Source organism: Macaca thibetana, chromosome 13 (genome assembly GCF_024542745.1).
Source record: "Macaca thibetana thibetana isolate TM-01 chromosome 13, ASM2454274v1, whole genome shotgun sequence".
In the NCBI taxonomy this organism is placed as follows: Eukaryota; Metazoa; Chordata; class Mammalia; order Primates; family Cercopithecidae; genus Macaca; species Macaca thibetana.
In genome coordinates, this window is record NC_065590.1 from 4,230,034 (window position 1) to 4,249,424 (window position 19,391).

At 41.3% G+C, this 19,391-nt stretch overlaps 2 protein-coding genes and 1 pseudogene across 3 annotated transcripts in view; all 3 read left to right on the forward strand.

The window, feature by feature from the left end:
• Positions 1–19,391, forward strand: part of PDCL3 (phosducin like 3) — a 449,125-nt gene that overhangs the window by 297,393 nt on the left and 132,341 nt on the right. The gene's annotated exons all lie outside the window — the stretch shown is intronic.
• Positions 1–19,391, forward strand: part of LOC126933813 (uncharacterized) — a 35,114-nt gene that overhangs the window by 6,088 nt on the left and 9,635 nt on the right. The gene's annotated exons all lie outside the window — the stretch shown is intronic.
• On the forward strand, positions 3,026–13,837 carry LOC126934351 (ralA-binding protein 1-like; annotated as a pseudogene). Its single transcript, XR_007718907.1, has 2 exons — positions 3,026–6,235; positions 6,554–13,837. The product of XR_007718907.1 is annotated as a ralA-binding protein 1-like (transcript).

Below are 19,391 nucleotides of genomic sequence, written 5' to 3' on the forward strand. Positions count from 1 at the left end.
CTACTAAAACTACAAAAAAAATTAGCCAGGCATGGTGGCACGTGCCTGTGATCCCAGCTACTCAGGAGACTGAGGCAGGAGAATCGCTTGAACCCGGGAAGTGGAGGTTGCAGTGAGTTGAGATCTCACTGCTGCATTCCAGCCTGGGCAACAAGAGCAAAACTCCAAAAAAAGACAACAACAACAACAAAAAAGTGTGGTACTAAAGAATATTGGAGAGGATGCATTTAAAGTACAAAGCACAGTTGTCCCCCAGTAGTAAACATTGCAACAAACACACACTATTGTCACCGTTGTTACTGCATTCCTAAGATACTGTTCAAAACTTTAAAAGATGGAGTCTGTTCTAGAAGCTTACACATTGACAACTAAGGTAACTGAGGGTTTTTTGGGGGAGTTTTTCCAAATTATTCTAGTTCCTCTTTTTTTCCTATAAATGAACTTCTAGGAAAATATTAGTATTTAGTCTTTTTTTTTTTTTTTTTTTTGAGACAGAATCTCACTTTGTCTCCAAGGTTGGAGTGCAATGATGCCATCCTAGCTCTCTGCAACCTCTGCCTCCTGGGTTCAAGTGATTCTCCTGTCTCAGTCTCTCAAGCAGCTGGAATTACAGGTGCATGCCACCACGCCCGGCTAATTTTTGTATTTTTAGTAGAGACGGGGTTTCACCGTGTCAGCCAAGCTGGTCTCAAACTCCTGACCTCAAGTGATCTGCCCACCTTGGCCTCCCAAAGTGCTGGGATTACACGTGTGAGCCAAATATTTAGTCTTTATAGCAGGAGGATTGTTTCTAAAATAGCAGTTCTCAAAGAGTGATCTCCAAAAAGTGGATCTTTAGGCGTCTCCAACATCCTTTTGGAGGATCTGCAGTGACAAAACTGTTTTCATGGTTGTATTGGGACATTATTTGTCCTCTTTACAATGTAGACATTTGCTCTGATTGTTCAAAAGTAAGCACAAATCCCAGCAGCGGAACAACACCAAATCAGTAGTAACTGCATCCTTCAGCACCGTGCTGTTGCAATAAAAGCAAACACAAAGTGTCAGTGAAGAATGTCCCCCATGAAGCAGTCATGCCCCTCGGGACAGGGTGGGAAATGCACAGAAACACTTCTGCTGCATTCCAAGGATGATGGTTGCTGAAGGCCATGCCCTTGTGCAATGGCCTGCAATGCACAAGCTACAGCTCTTTTTTATGGACCACCATTTTTACTTGAAAGCAGAACTGACAGACAAACTGCAGTGAGTCAGATTTGGGCATTTGGCAGACATGTCCTCCAAAATGAATGACATGAGCTTGTCACTTCAAGAAAAACATTGCCAGTGATAACATTCAAGCTTTCAAGTGAGCTTTCAGATTTTGCAAAACCCAGATCCATCACTGTAAGTTTGACAGCTTCCCAATATTTAAAGATTTTTCTGATGAGATCAGAAGCAGTACTAACAACTAGTTGTAAAAGAATATTGTATAGTGATCAGCCAATTGTAGTGTAATAAGAAATACATATTTGGCCTTTGATCCTGGTTCCTGACTGATATAGTTTGGCTGTGTCCCCACCTAAATCTCAACTGTAGTTCCCATCATCCCCACGTGTCATGGGAGGGACCCCGTGGGAGGTAATTGGATCCTAGGGGCAGTTACCTCTGTGCTGCTGTTCTCCTGATAGTGAGTGAGTTCTCATAAGATCTGATGGTTTTATAAAGGGCTTCCCCCTTGGCTCAGCACTCATTCTCTCTCCTGCCGCCCTGTGAGGAGGTGCCTTCCACAAGATTGTAAGTTTCCTGAGGCCTCCCCAGCCATGCAGCACTGTGAGTCAATTAAACCTTTTTTCTTTATGAATTACCCAGTCTTGGGCATTTTTTCATAGCAGTGTGAGAACAGACTAATACACTGACATAAAGCACCTAAATCCCTTGGGAGTTTCCTGAGTGATAGGAATGTCTTTTGTTCTAATGAAGCAACTCTTGCTGGGCCCCTAAATATTTTCAGATGGGGACTGGTCATTGGAAAAACCAGGCCTTGTATAGAAGCCTGCAATTTTCAGCCCTATACCCGGTCCTCTGGAGAAACGAGAGGGGCTGGAGATGAAGTCAATAATGGATCATGTCTGCGTGATACAGCCTCCACGGAAACCCCTAGACCACAGAATTCAGGGAGTTTCCAGATTGGCGAACACATTCAGGTGCTGGGAGAATGGTGTGCCCAGTGAGAGCATGGAAGCTCTGCACCCTTTCTACTTACTTTGCCCCATGCATCTCTGCCATCTGACTGTACCTGAATTGTATCCTTTATAACAGGACATAAACTGGACATAGTAGGACATAAACTGCCTTCCCAAATTCTGTGAGCTGTTCTATCAAATTACCAAACAAGAGGGAGGGAGTCATGGAACCCCCGATTTATAGCCAGGCTGGAAAGAAGTGGGGTAATCTGGGGACCCACTTCTTGCAACTTTCATCTGAAGTGAGGGAAGTCTTGTGAGACTGAGCCCTGAACCTGTGAGGTCTGACTGTAACTCCAGGTAGTTAGTGTCAGGATTAAACTGAATTGTAGGACAGCCAACTGGTGTGTAGAGAATCAGAGAAAGGGTTGTTGGTGTTGGAAAACATGCCAAACTGATGAATTTTAATGTCACCGAATATAAAATATTCACTGATAGGGTTTTGGATTCCACATTGTATTAACCTTTAAACATACCACTTGTTGAGTTTGGGTGTAGAAACTCAAAATACCCCCAAATTATCTTAAAAGATGAAAATATTTCTTCCTTTTTCTACTTATCTGTGTGAGGAAGGAGTTTCTTCATATTCTTTGACCAAAATATTGCAACAGATTGAGTGCAGAGAGAAGTGTATGATTCCAGCTGTCTTCTATTAAGCCAGACATTAAAGAGATTTGCAAAAAGGTAAACAATGCCATATTTTTGTTTTGAAAAATATAGCTATTTTTCCTTAAAGTATGCTATCTAAAGTAACATATAATGGGAATATTCATTTTCTAAAATGGATTAATAAAGGTTTTTAATTTTGCAGTTTTAATTCTCATGTTATAAGTATAGATGGATGTAGCCCAGATTAACAAAAGCTCTTTGGGTTCCTTGATAATTTTTAAGAGTGTAAATGGGGTCTCAGGCCAAAATGATTGAGAACTTCTGTTCTCAAAGAAACCCAAATTCTTAATAATAAAAGGAAAATATACTAGGTTCTTTAAGAACCCCCTACTCCTATCCCACCTACTACGAACTGAATATTTCTGTTTTGAACCAAACCAAGGCCCTTCCTGAAAGTGGAATAATAGAACAGATGCATCTAGAAAAACCAAAATATCTCTTACAGGGATTGGGTCATGTGGAGAACCATCTCCTACACAGGTAGGGATTTGCCAGTTCCCCTCAGCATTCTATGACAATTTGATAAATTTCTCCCCTATTCTTCATTTTGGGTTCAACATGTATGAACTCAGGGTCCTATAGTGCTGGGTGCTAGAATCTGACATTGTTTTCCCTCCGGCCTCTTCCCCAGCTCCTAGCTGTGCCACAGAGAAGCTCCTGCAGTTTCCGTGTCAGCTAGAGGAGGGGACAATTCCTAGAATCCTGGCCCTCTTAGTCCTGAACTCTCCTCTCAGTATACAGAGTGGCTACCAGTCACTCAGGCTTTCTTGGGGTTCCTTTAAGAAATGGGTTTGGAAATGACTTCTTGGCCACTCTTGGCAGTAAATGTAATCGAAAATTGCGGAGAATACATATCTCGGTTCCTTTCTCTGAGCACACTGAAAAGTTCCATTTGGCTCCCTTGGTGGGTATATGAGAAGCTTACCAGAGTTGAAATGAGACTCTGTCCAGGGTAAAGTTGCAGGAGAACTGTAGTGTCCACAGCCAGGCATCTCTGTGTTATACCATAACTGAGAAATGTTCAGCCAGAGGGCCCTTTTCAGTAGACGTAGAGTTGGAGGCAGGGATTACAAACCCACACAAGCTGATTTCCCCTTCCTATTTATAGATGGCAATGCAGTTCAAAGACTTTTTGTTTTTAAGTAGGAGATGGCTGAATGAAACAAGTTCGATTCTGTACTCTAGCCCTTGGAAACCTTTGGTGTGTTTATTACAGTCTTAATGGGGAGCAGTTTTGCCTTGTTAAGAACTTCTAAATTATCTAAATCATAATAGGGCTGCACATTTGGAAAAAATCAACAAGAGAAATTATTTCATATTTTAAGCCCAAGAGACATTTTCAATATCTACATTTAATTTTTATTTTCACTAGAGGTGATGTTTTGCTATGCTGCCCAGGCTGACCTTGAACTCCTGGCCTCCAGCCATCCTCCTGCCTCGGCCTCCCAAGGACTTAGATTACAGGAGTGAGCCACCATGCCCTGCTAAGGCCTGCATTTTGAATTCCTGAAAATATATTTTAAAACTTACCAAAATGGGAAAATTTTTAAAAGTGCTGAATTCTTGAGGTGAGATCACAGACACCTCCCACTGTCAAGTCAGACTGCATTTCCAATGGAATTGGCTAAGGATATAAAATTATGCTGTAAGTGACGTGACCCCACAGAGTTGGTTTGGGCCCCATGACTGGGTTCTGGCTAATGAGATGTGCGTGGATGTGATCTAAGCCACCCCTAGGGCTCACGCTTAAGGACATGCCTGTGATCCTGAAGTTTTCTTCCCCTGATGTGTGCCACGTGTTCTAGAAGGCGGACACACAAGATGAAAGCAGGTGTGATCCCTGCATCACCATTTGGAGGAAAGTTGCATTATCCTCATGGAATGTGATGAGCAAGTAGTTGATACCTATTGTTTTAAGCCAAGGATAGTTCAGGACATATGATTTACACAGCACAGCCTGCCCTAATACAGGATACCAGTTCAGTGATGAAAACACTGGACTCAAAGTCAGGAGGCGTGGATTCTTTGATGTTGAACTATAAGAATTTGTTGGTTTTTAACAGTTTTTGATACTCAAGTGGCAGTTTCACATGATTCACCACAGTAATTCATGTGACCCCTGACCAGCTTGATATGTGACATTGAATTAGTCCATTACTCCCATCTGGATCTCACTTTTCTCATCCGTAAAAATCAGATCTAATAAACATCTATAGAACACTCCACCCAGTAACAGTAGGATATACATTCTTCTCAAGGACACATAGAACATTTATCCTGATATTTATGCTATAGGCTAATCTGTAAAATAAGCCCCAGTACATTCTTAAAAATTAAAATCATACAAAGTATGTTCTTTAACCACAATGGAATTAAACTTGTTAATAAATTAACAACAGCAAGAAATCTAGGAAATTTACGAATAATGTGGAAATCAAATAACACACTTAAATAACCAATGGATCAAATAAATCACAAGTAAAATTAGATGTATTAGTTCGTTTTCATGCTGCCGATAGAGACATACCTGAGACTGGGCAGTTTAACAAAAGAAAGAGGTTTAATGGACTTACAGTTCCACATGGCTGGGGAGGCCTCACAATCAAGGTGGAAGGCAAGGAGGATCAAGTCACGTCATCAATGGATGGCAGCAGGCAAAGAGAAAATTATGCAGGGGAACTCCTCTTTGTAAAACCATGAGATAGGCAGAAGATGGCTCCAGTGGCTGTGGTGGCAGCATGAGCATGAGGAGGTGGTGGCTGTGGCCGGGCACAGGCATAATGGATAGGTAACAGAGAAGACCTCGTCCCTTCCTAGTCAGGACATCGCATGACCAAGTGCTTCCTGCCCCCCACCAGCAACCCCAGTGAACACCACGGGTTGGAGCATGGCAGTGGGCTTACCCAGACCCCCAGCTCTGAAGAGATCAGCCTTACTAAGTTTCCTGGATCGTACTGCACTGGCGAGCCCTCGCCTCCCCATGACATCCTCCACAAGCCTCCTGATACAGTGTCCGATGAAGAGAAAGACCATGGGAAGAAAAAAGGAGATTTTAAGAAAAAGGAAAAAGGAAAAGGAAAAGAGGAGTGAAGGCTGTGCAGCCTTTCATGAAGATAGCTCTGGAGATGAGGCAGAAAGTCCTTCTAAAATGAAGAGGCCCAAGGGAATCCATGTGTTCAAGAATCCCAACTTTTCTAAAAAGAAGGAGAAGGATTTTAAAATAAAAGAGAGACCCAAAGAAGAAAAGCATAAAGAAGAAAAGCACAAAGAAGAAAAACATAAAGAGAAGAAGTAAAAAAAAAAAAAAAGTCAAAAACTTGACAGCAACTGATGTTGTTAAAACAGTGGAAAGAAGGCCGGGCGCGGTGGCTCAAGCCTGTAATCCCAGCACTTTGGGAGGCCGAGACGGGCGGATCACGAGGTCAGGAGATCGAGACCATCCTGGCTAACACGGTGAAACCCCGTCTCTACTAAAAAATACAAAAAACTAGCCGGGCGAGGTGGCGGGCACCTGTAGTCCCAGCTACTCGGGAGGCTGAGGCAGGAGAATGGTGTGAACCCGGGAGGCAGAGCTTGCAGTGAGCTGAGATCCGGCCACTGCACTCCAGCCTGGGTGACAGAGTGAGACTCCATCTCAAAAAAAAAAAAAAAAAAAAAAACAGTGGAAAGAAAAGAAGAAAAAGAAAAAGCCAATTTAGGAGCCAGAGGTGCCTCAGACTGATGTTCCAAATCTCAAGCCCATTTTTGGAATTCCTTTGGCTGATGCAGTAGAGAGGACCATGGTACATGATGGCATTTGGCTGCCGGCCATTTTCCATGAATTACGTAGAGAAGTATGGCATGAAGTGCGAAGGCATCTATAGGGTATCAGGAATTAAATCAAAGGTGGATGAGCTAAAAGCAGCCTATGACCAGGAGGAGTCTACAAACTGGGAAGAATATGAGCCTCACACTGTAGCCAGTTTGCAGAGGCAGTATTTGCGAGACCTTCCAGAGAATTTGCTTACCAAAGAGCTTATGCCCAGATTTGAAGAGGCTTGTGGGAGGACCACGGAGACTGAGAAAGTGCAGGAATTCCAGCGTTTACTCAAAGAACTGCCAGAAGGTAACTGTCTTCTGATTTCTTGGCTCATTGTGCACAAGGGCCATCTCATCGCAAAGGAACTGGAAACAAAAATGAATATGCAGAACATTTCTGTAGTGCTCAGCCGAACTGTGCAGATCAGCAATCTAGTCCTGTATGTGTTTTTCACACGTGTGCAAGAACTCTTTGGAAATGTGGTACTAAACAAGTGACAAAACCTTGGCAATGGTCTAACATGGCCATGATGCCCACACTGCCAGAGACCCAGACAGGCAACGAGGAGGAGATCAGGAGACAGGAGTTGCTTTTGAATTGTTTACATCAAGATCTGCAGGGTGGGATAAAGGATTTGTCTAAAGAAGAAAGATTATGGGAAGTACAAAGAATTTTGACAGCTCTCAAAAGACAACTGAGAGAAGCTGAAAGACAGGAGTGTGAAACCAAGATTGCACAAGAGATAGCCAGTCTTTCAAAAGAGGCTGTTTCCAAAAAAGAAATGAATGAAAATGAAGAAGTTATAAATATTCTCCTTGTTCAGGAGAAAGAGATCCTGACTGAACAGGAGGAGGTCCTGGCCATGGAGCAGTTTCTGTGCCAGCAGATTGCCTCAGAAAAAGAAGAGATTGCAGAAATTCAGAGTCGCCAGCAGCAGGGCTTAAGCAAGACTGAGGAGTACTCCTCCAAGAGCGACAGTGAGGATGAGGAGGAGCCGCAGATCACTCTGGAAGATTTACAGAGACAGAACGAAGAGGTGGAAATAAAGAACGATCATTTGAATCAAGCAATTCACGAGGAGCGTGAGGCCATCATCGAGCAGTTCCAGCTGCTCCAGATGCAGCCAGCCACGGCCGAGCAGCAGGCACAGGAGGACGAGGAGCCCGAGTGGCGCACAGGTGCTGTCGAGCCGCCCAGAGACGGCGTCCTCGAGCCGATAGCAGCTATAGAGTAGCCAAAGGCAGGCAAGGAGCCTGTGAAGCCATTGCCCAGCAGGGACAGTAAGGAGACGTCCGTCTGAGCAGCCTGCGCCACCGTCCAGAGTCCGCGAGACTGAAAGGACCAGTGCATCTTATTGTAACCCGGGGGCCAGGCCGGCTCTCTCGCTGTACATTCTGTAAAGGTGTCTTCTCTTCTCACACTCTTCCTCTGTCACACGTCTGACTCCTTCGCATCAGGCTTAAGTTCCATGGGAGGACAAAGCAGTGGATGCATTGTGGGCTTTAGGGACAGATGAGTTTTCCAGATAGTGTCAGCGTATTAATTTTCTTCCTTAACTTGAAATAACCATTTTAACCCTTGAGCGGCTTCTTTTTAAACCAAAAATCGTCTTTCTTTGCTTTTTTTATCGCAGCAGAATCAGGATCTCCTTTTCATTCAAAGGGGAACCACACCAGGTCAATGCTGCGCCCTCCGTGATCTCTGGTACCTTCACTCTTGCTTGTGCCTTCAACACCTTCTTGGTGCAGATCCCTATGGGGGAGCTGCCTCAGGTTCTCTGACTGGTCACAGCGGCACCTGGTGGGTGTTCCCTGGCCCGCCCTCCTAACTCTCTCCTTCTGCAGTTCAGTTCTAAACCACAGTCCATAAGCCCGAGTCACCAGGACGGCCTATCTGGCCACAGACGGGCTGCCTGTGGAGTCCGCCCACCTACCCCAGGCAGCGCAGGCCAGCCGAGAGGCTGCCCATTCCCACTGGTTCCTCACTGGGGGGACCAGAAAAGGCCTTCCCACTGGGTTGGTCGAAGGTAGTCACCTTGGCCTGGTGCATCCACAGAGGATGTTGCTCAAACCAGAAATCTTTTAAACGACTGACCTTCCTTAAAAACAGAATGACTCCGATTGCTTGCTTGGGCTAGAATGTACACGTCTTCTTGCCTGAATAAGCCATATATGTGCTCTGAAACAAAAGTTTGAAATTACCCATATCATCTCAGTGAACCTACTGGTGGGTTCCCAATTGACAAGACTGAGCAATAATAAAAAAAATTCCTTTCCTTTGAATCATAGCTGTGATTCACCCCGCCCCATTTTCTTGTTTCTGGTCCATCCAATGAGACTGATGCTCTGATGCTCTGAAGCTTCTGGGAGGCCGGGCTCTGGAGGCAACGTGCTGCAGGTGCACTCTGTCAGAGTGAATAGCACTGCGAGACAGGCCAGGCTCGTGGCTCGGAAGACAAACCCCACACACACTCAAGGAAACGAAAACAAACCCCACCCGAGGGCACTCTCCTCCTGCTCCTAGGTAGTATTTATTTTCAGCACCTGTTTGATGCAGTTTTTAATCCTCTACCTATTGCACTGTTGTGAGTCATTGGCCATTATTTGATTTTTGTACGGAAAAAGAAAGCTTTCTTATAGAAATCGGCATACTATTTTTTAAATCTGGAGAGAAGATATTCTGGTGACTGAAAGTATGGTCAGGTGTCACATATCAATGTGCAAATGCCTTCTTGCTGTCCTGTCGATCTCAGTACATTCACTTTATAGCTGCTGGTATTACCGAAGCTTCCTTTTTTGTTTGTGTAAACTCTAATTTCTCTCAAGGTGTCATGGATTTTTAAAATTAGTATTTCATTACAAATGTCTCAGCATTGGTTAACTCGTTTTTGCCAGGACCATTATTGATCAAGCAAATAAGTTCAACAGCCATTTGGGAAAAGGAAAAAAAACCCATCAGATCTCGTGACACTTATTCACTATCGCGAGAACAACATGGGAAAGACTTGCCCCCATGATTCAATTGACTCCAACTGGTTCCCTCGCACAACATGTGGGAATTCAAGATGAGATTTGGGTGGGGACACAGCCAAGCCTTATCATTAGAAAATACTTTCAGGTGAATGAAAATGAAAGTACAACATACCAAATCTTATTGGGATGTACTGAAAGCAATGCTCAGAAATTTATAGCTGTCAGTGTCAACTTTTAAAAAGAAAAAAAAATCTGAAACCTAACCTAATCTTTCACCTTAAGAAACAGTACAAAGAATAGCAAACTAAACTCAAAGCACGATGAAGAAATAAAGAAGAGTAGAAACAAATGAAAGAGAAAATAGGAAAACAATAGAGAAAATCAACTAATGAAAAGTTTTTTTGGAAAAGATCAACAAAATTGATACACCTTTTCCTAGTCTGACCAAGCAAAAGAGGAATCAAATTACTAAAATCAAGATTGAAAGAAGGAACATTATTACAAACCTTACAGAAACCAAAAAGATCATATATCAATTGTATGCCAACAAATTAGAGGACCTAATGGAATATACACATTCCTAGCGAAACAAACTAGGTAAATTAACTCAAGATGAAATAGAAAATTCAGATCAAACCTTAAGAAGTGAGAGATTGAATTAGTAATTTAAAATTTTCCTACAAAGACACAGCCTACTTAACTTCACTGTTAAATTCTACCAAACATTTAAAAAAGAATACCAGCACTCCACAAACTCTTCCAAAAAAACAGAAGAGGATGGAATACATCCTGTATTCGTCCGTTTTCATGCTGCTGATAAAGACACACCTGAGACTGGGCAATTTACAAAAGAAAGAGGCTTAATGGACTCACAGTTTCATGTGGCTGAGGCGGCTTCACAATCACCTCGGAAGACAAAAGGCACATCTCATATGGTCGCAGAGAAGAGAATGAGAGCCAGGCAAAAGGGGTTTCCCCTTATAAAACCATCAGATCGCATTAGACTTATTTGCTACCATGAGAACAGTGTCAGGGAAACTGCCCCCATGATTCAGTTATCTCCCACTGGGTCCCTCCCACAACATGAGGGAATTATGTAAGCTACAGTTCAAGATGAGATTTGGGTGGGGACACAGCCAAACCATATCACATCCCAACCCATTCTCTGAGGTCAATATTACCCTGATACCGAAACCAGACTTAGATATCACAAGAAAACAAGAAACCAATACTTTTTATGACTATAGACACAAAAACTCTCAACAGAATACAAGCAAACTGAATCCAGCAACATATTAAAGAATTATAAACTATAGCCAAGTGGATTGTATCCCAGGAATTAAAGGTTGCATTAATATATATCAGGACAAAGGACAAAATCATATGACTAAATAGAATCGGAAAAGTCATTTGACAAAATTTAACTCCCCTTCATGATAAATACATGCAACAAACTGGGAACAGAAGGAAACTTCCTCAACCTGATAAACATTATCTACAAAAATCCACAAATAACATCAATGAGAAAAGACTAAAAGCTTTCCCTCTGAGATCAGGAACAAGACAGGGATGTCTGTTTTCATCATGTCTCTTCAACATTCTGCTTTCATCAGTTTTTTCCAACATTTTATTGGGGCTGTAGCTGGGACAGTTAGGCAAGAAAAAGAAAGCATCCGTGTTGGAAAAGAAGTTAAACTATATTTGCAAATGGCATGATCTTTCACATAGAAAATCCCAAAGTCTCCACCAGAAAACTATTAGAACTAATACGTGAGTTCAGGAAAATTACAGACTATAAGATCAAGATATAAAACAATTGTGTTTTTATAGACTAGCAAAGAACAACCTGAAAATGAAATTAGGAAATGATTGTATTGAAAAGAGCATATAAAGGAATAAAATTATTAGGGATAAATTTAACAAAAGAGGTTCAAACCATATACTCTAGAAATATTTTTGAAAGAAATGAAAGAACACCTAAATAAATGTAAATGCATCCCATGTTCATATATCAGAGGACTTAATACTGTTAAGATATACTCTGCATGTTGATCTACAACTTTATTGCAATCTTCATCAGAATTCCAGCTGGCTTCTTGGTAGAAATAGCCAATCTGAAGCTAAAATTCACATGAAAATGTAAGACACTTAGAGTGGCCAAAACAGTCTTCAAAAGGAAGAGCAAAGTCTGAGGAATCACACTTCTTGATCTTAAAATGTACTACAAAGCCACAGTAATCAAGATAGCATGGTAACAGCATAAGGACAGATATATAAATCAGTGGGATAGAATTGAGAGTTCAGAAATAAGCCCTCACATTTATGGCCAATTGGTTTCCAACAGGAGTGCTCAGACGATAAAATAAAAAAAGGAATAGCCTTTTCAATAGATGGTACTGAGACAACTGGTTAGCCAAGTGCAAAAGAATTAATTTAGATGCCTCTCTCACACTTACACAAAAATTAACTCAAAATGGACCAAAGACCTAACAAGAGCTAAAACTAAAAATCTAGTAAAAACATAGGCATAAATCTTGTAACCTTGGGTGAGACAGTATCTTCTTAGATATGCCACCAAAAGCACAAGCAACAAAACAAAAAAATAGATAAATTAAAAAAAAATTGTGCTTCAAAGGATACTATCAGGAAAATGAAGAGAAAACCCACAGAAATTTTTTGCAAATCATTTATATGTGTATTAGTCCATTTTGCATTGGTATAAAGGAATACCTGAGGCTGGGTGATTTATAAAGAAAAGAGGTTTATTTTGGCTCACGTTTCTGCAGGCTGTGCAAGCATGGTGCTAGCAACTGCTTCTGGTCAGAACCTTAGGAAGCTTTTATTCATGGTAGAAGGTGATGGGGGAGCAGGTATGTCACACGGTGAGAAAAGGAGCAAGAGAGAGAGTGGGGAGATCCCCAATTCTTTTTAACCAGATCACACATGAACTCATAGAGTGAAAATTCACTCATTACCATGAGAAAGGCACCAAGCCATTCATGAGGGATCCACGACCATGACGCAAACATCTCCCACTAGGTCCCTCCTCCCACACTGGGGATGACATTCGCACTTGAGTTTTGGAGGGGACAAACATCCAAACTATAGCAATATGATAAAGGACTAACATCTAGCATATCTACAGAATTCTTACAGTGGAATAATAAAAAGACAAATAGCCCAATTTAGATATGGGTAGAGGATCTGCATATACATTTTCCAAAGAAGATATACACATGGCTGATAAGCACGCGTAAAGATGCCGAACATCATTCATCAGTAGGGAAATGCAAATGAAAATCACAAATACCACTTCACCCCCACCAGGATGGCTATAATGAAAAAAGACGGTAACAAGTGCTGGTGAGTTATGGGAAATGGAGCCCTTACACATTACTGGTGAGAATGTAAAATGGAGCAGTTGCTTTGGAAAACCTTTTGGCAGGCTGGGCGTGGTGGCTCACGCATGTAATCCCAGCACTTTGGGAGGCAAAGGCGGGCAGATCACCCAAGATCAGGAGTTCGAGACCAGCCTGACCAACATGGTGAAACCCTGTCTCTACTAAAAGTACAAAAATTAGCCGGGCATGATGGCGCATCCCTGTAATCCCAGCTACCTGGGAGGCTGAGGAGGGAGAATCACTTGAACCAGGGAGGCAGTGGTTGCAGTGAGCCAAGATCACACCACTGCACTCCAGCCTGGGTAACACAGCAAGACTCCATTTCAAAAATAATAATAATAATAATAACTTTTGGCAGTTTTTAAAAATGTTAAATGTAGAGTTACCATATAACCCAGCAATTTCACTCCTAGGTATACACCCAAGAGAAATTAAAATATGTGTCTATGCAAAAACTTGTACATTAATGTTCAAGACATTGTTATTTGTAATAGCCAGAATAGAAAAAACACATATTTCCATCAAGTGGGGAATTAACTTTTATTTTTATTTATTATTATTTATTTGAGACAGGGTTTCACTCCTGTCACCTAGGCTAGAACGCAACGGTACGATCTTGGCTACCTGCAGCCTCTGCCTCCCAGGATCAAGTAATTCTCCTGCCTCAGCCTCCCGAGCATCTGGGACTATAGGTGTGCAGCACCATGTCTGGCTAATTTTTGTATTTTGTGTAGAGACAGGGTTTCACCATATTGGCCAAGCTGGTCTTGAACTCCTGGGCTCAAGTGATCTGCCCACCTTGGCCTCCCAAAGTGCTGGGATTACAGGTGTGAGCCACCATGCCTAGCCCAGTGGTGAATAAATTTTTTAAATGTGGTACATTCATGTACTGGAACATTATTTGTCAAGAAGAGGAGATGAAGTACTGACTCATGCTGCAACATGGAGAACTTGAAGACATTATGCTAAGTCAAGGAAGGTAGTCACCGAGGACCACAGTTTCTGTGACTCCACTTATATGAAATGTGCAAAAAAGGCAAATCTATAAACAGATCATAGGTTAGTGGTGATTGGGGGCTGGAAATTGAGAATGACTACTAATAGGTACAGGGTTTCTTTGGGGGGTGATGAAAATTCTGAAATGAGACTGTGATTGTTGCACAACTTTGTGAACATCCTAGAAACCTTGGAACTACATACTTTAAATGGGTGAGTTTTGTGATATGTGAAATTATATTTCAATAAAGGTGTTACCTAAAAACGCGGGCGTGGGCCAGATGCGGTGGCTCACGCCTGTAATCCCAGCACTTTGGGAGGCCAAGGTGGATGGATCACAAGGTCAGGCATTCAAGACCAGCCTGGCCAACATAGTGAAACCCTGTCTCTACTGAAAAAAAAATAAATAAAACTTAGCCAGGCATGGTGGCATGTGCCTGTAATCCCAGCTACTTGGAAGGCTAAGGCAGGAGAATTGCTTGAACCCAGAAGGTGGAGGTTGCAGTGAGCTGAGATCATGTCACTGTACTCCAGCCTGGGTGACAGGGTGAGACTCCGTCTCAAATAAATAAATAAATAGATAAATAAATAAAATGTGGATGTGTTGTGATTTTAAAAATACCCTAACTGTGATGGTTCATTGTGTGTGTCAGGTTGACTGGGCTAAGGGATGCCCACATAGTGGTGAAATTATTTCTGGGTGTACCTGTGAGGGCATTTCTGAAAGAGATTAGCATTTGCATCAGTAGACTGAGGAAAGAACATCTGAGCAGCCATCACTCCATCCACTGAGGACCCAAAAGAACAAAAATGTGGGGGAAGGGTGAATTCTCTGTCTCTCTCCTTCAGCTGAGAATCCATCTTCTCCTGCCCTTCAACATTGGAGCTTCTGGTTCTTGGGCCTTTGAACTCAGAATAAATTACTTTACTGATTCTCCAGCTTGCAGAGGGCAGATGGTAGAACTTCTCAGCCTCCATGATTGTGTGAGCCATTTCCAATAATAAATCTCTCGCTCTCTTCCCCTCTGCCTCCCCAACACACTCACACATCTATGTGTACTACTATATATATTGCATCTACTGTGTTATGTATATATGTAAATAATATATACACACATATGCATATTATATATATATATGCACACTATGGTTCTGTTTCTCTGGAGAACTCTAATACCCTCACGCATACTCCAATTCACTTCGTTGTATGCATCAAATGAATGGAATCGTAGGTGGAAAGAATGCTCAGCTACTGTTCATTTCATTCTGGCTTTGTTGACTGGTAAATCACTTGACTTCTGGGCTTCCATCTTTTAATAAAAAATCAGTCTGTTATTTTGAATGACTGCTGGGTTCCCTTCCAGCTCTAATACCCTATTATTTGGTAGAAGCTCGGCCTGAATCCATGCAGTCACTGTAGGAAATATACGTTTATATCTGGATCTAGGTCCTGTAACAAAACTAGCAAAATATGGAAGGAAAACTGTAGAAAAATGAGAAATAAGGAGAAAATGTAAGAAATGAGTAAGCTGATTTTTGTGTGTGGCATATAGCTAGATAATTACCCATCCAGCTGGTTGAAAATATAATCACTATTTTCTCTCCAATCATGGAAGGGTGAGACCTATTTTTATGTGTCTTATGGTAAGGAGAATGCTAATTAAAATAAAGTTAACTGTTTTCTTTTTTCATACAGGGTATGTTGCTCAGAATACAATTGTGGGACCATCTCTTATAGTAAAGTAATGTAGTGCTAGGTTGGCACTTGAAAAATTGGTCCCATCTCTCTTCTAATATAGAGCTCACATCGCATGAAAAAATGTATCCCTCTGAGAGAAGACCTATTAATAATAAAGCATGAATAGACCGCAAGTACAAAAGAGTAACAAACTCCTGCTTTCTCATTACTGAATATCTTAGGGTTGATATCAGGAAATCTCTGCATCAATTGCAAAGTTGGAAACTCACCACACATGTGCTTTATTTTCTTTACCATCCAAATCTCTTCCTGATAATAATTTAGCTGCAAAGGAGGTGCATTGATTCTTCTGAGCAGTGGGCAACCACTTGGAGCATGTAAAAAAAAAATTGCGGATCTGTGGGCCAATGTTTCTCAAGTAGGTCCAGGTGAAACTGGGAGAACCTAATTTTTAAAAGCTCCCTAAACAATTCCAGTAAGCAGCCAGGTTTGGGAACACTGACCTAATCAAGGCCCCAAACTGATGGATATAGTCAGTACTCAGATGCCACTGACTGTAATAAGATTCTATGTTCATTTAGAAACAGTTTTTGTAGGAACAGGGCAAAGAAACACTACACTGATTGTACTAAAACTTTTTTTGCAAAGTAATCACATATCCCTGCAATTGCGTACTTTTTTTTTTCTTTCAGGACTACTTTCAAAGTTTTAGTCTAAGTCCTCTTTGTTTTTAGAGTCTGAAGACTGCCCTGCTTCCCTGGCAATAATACACAGCATTGTGGAAGCGAGCTGCCCTCCGTAATCCGAGTGTGTGATCTTGATCACTTGAGAGCTCTCAGAACTGAATGAGTGATTCTGAAGCACATCAAAGAATACTAGCATTTTATCTGCATTTTCTATTTGGTAAAAATAGTTCTATACACACCCTTACCTCCCCTTAATTGGACCACTCATTACTGGATGTTTAAAAGCTCTTTTTCCAACTTGGCTAGAGGCTTTTGACAATGAGTAATCCAAAACACTGAAATAGACCATTGCAGTGTGTACATTGGTTACCATTGGTTACAATCACCTCTGCTAGCTTTGGGCATTCTGTGATAGGAGAGGCCTGAGAATTCCCCCAGCCTTTAAATTGCTTTGCTTTGTACACCCAAAGACACTGTTTCAATGCTGCATTGCAGTTGTAAGCCTTTTCTTTCTAAATGAAAATTAAGAATCCAAATTCAAGTTAAAATTTAGCCACACTCAATGCCTGTAATCCCAGCACCGTGGGAGGCCAAGTTGGGCAGATTGCTGAGCTCAGGAGTTCAAGACCAGCCTGAGCACTATGGTGAAATCCTGTCTCTACAAAAAATACAAAATTAGCTGAGTGTGGTGGCTCATGCTTGTAGTCCTATCTACTTGAGAGATTGAGGTGGGAGGATCGCTAGAGAGCAGGAGGTCAAGGCTGCAGTGAGCTGAGATCGTGCCACAGCATTCCAGCCTAGGTGACAGAGCAAGACCCTGTCTCTTAAAAAAAATAAAAAAATTAAAAAATCAACCACATATGGGTCCTCCAAAGTAATTTACCTAACTGAGGTGACAATGGGATGAACACTGCCTTCATGAATGAGTTTGTATATGTGCAGGCCATGCCAACTATGTTTTCTTCTTTATGGTGGTCAGCAAATTTCTTTGCTATCAGTTGTAAGAGGCCATCAAGGATCCAAGTGATACCCTAATTCCTAGTAAGAGTCAAAGTAAATAATATCTTAAAAGAAGTCACTACTCTTAACCTCTATTGAAGCCACTCCATTAAAAGCCACTGATAAACAAATTAACTCATTCATAGATGTTTTTCAAGTATTCACTGTATGCCAGGTACTGCACAAGGTTCTAGAGAGCCATAAATTATTAAGAACAATAGTAAACACTTATATAGTGCCTACTGTATGCAATCTATGTTTTTCAAACTGCACATAGCAACCCATCATTTAAAAGGATAGAAGATAATTGAATCAGAAATAGTGGAGTGCTTCCTTCTTATGAAGGGTAAGAATTATTTCATAAGGCTGGGTGTGGTGGCTCACAGCTGTAATTCCAGCACTTTGGGAGGCTGAGGTGGGAGGATCACTTGAGCCCAGGAATTCAAGACCAGCCTGGGCAACCTAGTGGGACCCCATCTCTACTAAAAATAAAAAATTAGCTAGGTGTGGTGGCATGTGCCTGTCATCCCAGCTACTTGGGAGGCAGAGGTGAGAGGATCGCTTAAGCCCAGGAGGTGGAAGCTGCAGTGAGCTGTGATTGCAGCACTACACTCCAGCCTGGGCAACAGAGTGAGACCCTATTTTTTAAAAAAAGAATTGTTTTATAAAAGCTTTATTTTATACATATACTCACACACTTCACACACTCACAGATCTATGTGCACTGGTCACAATATAACGTTTTTTGTATTGTTTTGGTCAAAAGTTTTAAAATCAGTGATCTACAGAGTAATTACAGAGAAATGTGCATTTTTTCACATTTTTAGTCACATTACAAGAAAATAAAATTATAGGCCAATATTTCTCAGACAGAAAACTCTTAAGTAAAATAATAGCAAATTGAATTCAATTTGCTATTGAAAAGGGTTAATGCATCATGACCAAGTAGAGTTTATTCCAGGAATGCAAGGCAGGCTTAATATTTGAAAGATAACGAATATAATTTACCACATTAAAAGAATAAAGGCAAGAACAGTGTGATTATTTCAGTAGATGCAGAAGAAGGCATTTGATACAATTAAATACTCACTCTTGATAAAATTCTCAGCAAACTAGACACAGAGAAGAAAATGTTCATAATCTGATAAAAGGCACCTACAAACAAATAAAAATAAACAACCCCCCCAAATCTTATAGCTAACACTATATTTGTTGGGTGAACAAGACAAAGCAATACACTATCACCATTTCTATTCAACATTATCCTGGAGGGATCTTAGTTTAGAGAGAAAGAATAAAACTATCTTTACAAACAGATGAAATGGTTGAGTACAGAGAAAAACCAAACGATTAGATATATTAAGTCATTTAATCCTCACAACAACGCTATAGCTGGATAGAGATTTTCTGAGATTAATATTTTCCCTCCTTTAAATGTTTGGAAGACTTCACTAGGGAAGTTTGCTGCTAAAATTCTTTTGTGAGAAAGTACTTAATTATAGACTCAATTTTTAAAACAGACGTAAGGCTATTCCAAATTTTTATTTTTTATTTAAGTTTTAATACTCGGTGCTTTGGAGAAAATTTTTCCATTTATCCAAGTGATGTGGGTTGGCTCTGTGTCCCCACCCAAATCTCATCTTGAACTGTATTCCCATAATTCCCACGTGTTGTGGGAGGGACCCAGTGGGAGATCATTTGAATCATGGAGGTCGTTTCCCCCATACTGTTCTCATGGTAGTGAATAATTTCGTGAGATCTGATGGCTTTATCAGACGTTTCCGCTTTTGCATCTTCCTCATTTTCTGTTGCCACCGACGTGTAAGAAGAGCCTTTTGCCTCCTTCCATGATTCTGAAGCCTCGCCAGCCATGTGGAACTGTAAGTTCAATTACACCTCTTTTTCTTCCCAATTTCCGGTATGTCTTTACCAGCAGCATGAAAACGGA